Source organism: Otolemur garnettii, unplaced genomic scaffold (assembly GCF_000181295.1).
Source record: "Otolemur garnettii isolate 467f Iridium unplaced genomic scaffold, OtoGar3 scaffold00073, whole genome shotgun sequence".
In the NCBI taxonomy this organism is placed as follows: Eukaryota; Metazoa; Chordata; class Mammalia; order Primates; family Galagidae; genus Otolemur; species Otolemur garnettii.
Genome location: NW_003852468.1, coordinates 6840120 through 6841345, shown reverse-complemented (window position 1 = coordinate 6841345; position 1226 = coordinate 6840120). Strand labels below are relative to the sequence as shown.

The following is a 1226-nucleotide window of genomic DNA, read 5'->3' as shown; positions in this document are numbered from 1 at the left end:
ATTGTTGTTTGGCGGGTCCGGGCTGGGGATTCGAACCCGCCACCTTAGGTGTACGTGGCTGGCGCCTTAGCCGGTTGAGCTATAGGCGCTGAGCCTAAACCAACATTTTCTAAATGTACGTCTTCAGCCCACACCTGTCCCGCAAATCCCAAACTGATTATATAAATGCCTACTTAACATCTCTAGCTGGATGTCCGCTGGGTACTGGACATCCAATAGGTGGGTATCTCAAATTTAATATCCAAAACTATTACTTTTCTAAATCTGCTCCTTTGCTAATGTTCCCCATCAGTAAATAGCTTTGATTTTCTGATACGTAAAATGATAACTAAGTAACATCCACTTTATAAAGATACTATAAGGATGAAATATATGCTATATATGCTAAATGCTTAACATAAGCTTGTTATAAAGTAAGCACCCAATAAATAGTCACCCAATTAAGTAATAATACTTGAGTATTATCTACTTATTGACTACTGTTGTTATTTTATTTTTTTGGAGATAGTCTCACTCTGCTGCCCTGGGTAGAGTGGCATCATCATAGCTCCCGACAACCTTAAACCTCTTACTTCAGCCGCCAGAGTGGCTGAGACTAAAGGTGCCCACCCTAATGCTCAGCTATTTTTAGTAGAGATGGTCTTGCTTTTGCTCAGGCTGGTCTTGAACTATCGAGCTCAAGTAATCCACCCACCTTCGCCTCTCACAGTGTTGGAATTACAGGCGTGAGCCACCCTGTACTGGGCCTTATTGACTATCCGTTAAGGTATCAGAGATAGAGAACAAAACCAAGTCATTGCTCTTGTGGAACATACATTCTAGCATATCAGATGGTGAAAAAAGCCATGGAGAAACATAAGGCAAGGGGAAGGGGACAGACAGGAGTGCTAGAGGAATAGGTACAGTTCTTTTTTTTTTTTTTTTTGAGATAGAGTCTAACTGTGTCACCCTTAGTAGAGCGTGTGGCGTCAAAGCTCACAGCAACTTCTAACTCTTGGGCTTAAGCAATTCTCTTGCCTCAGCCTCCCAAGAATCTGAGACTACACAGTTGCCCGCCACAATGCCTGGGTATTTTTTTTTTTGGTAGTTGTTTAGCTGGCCTGGGCCAGGTTTGAACCCGTCACCTTCGGTGTATGTGCTACATGTAACCACTAAGTCGGAATAGGTACAGTTTTTTTTTTTTTTTTTGAGACAGAGCCTCAAGCTGTCCCCCCTGGGTAGAGTGC

The 1226-nt window shown here is 42.8% G+C and overlaps 1 protein-coding gene across 2 annotated transcripts in view; it reads right to left on the bottom strand.

The window, feature by feature from the left end:
• DENND2C (DENN domain containing 2C) overlaps positions 1–1226 on the bottom strand; it is a 38852-nt gene that overhangs the window by 4759 nt on the left and 32867 nt on the right. The window lies entirely within an intron of this gene.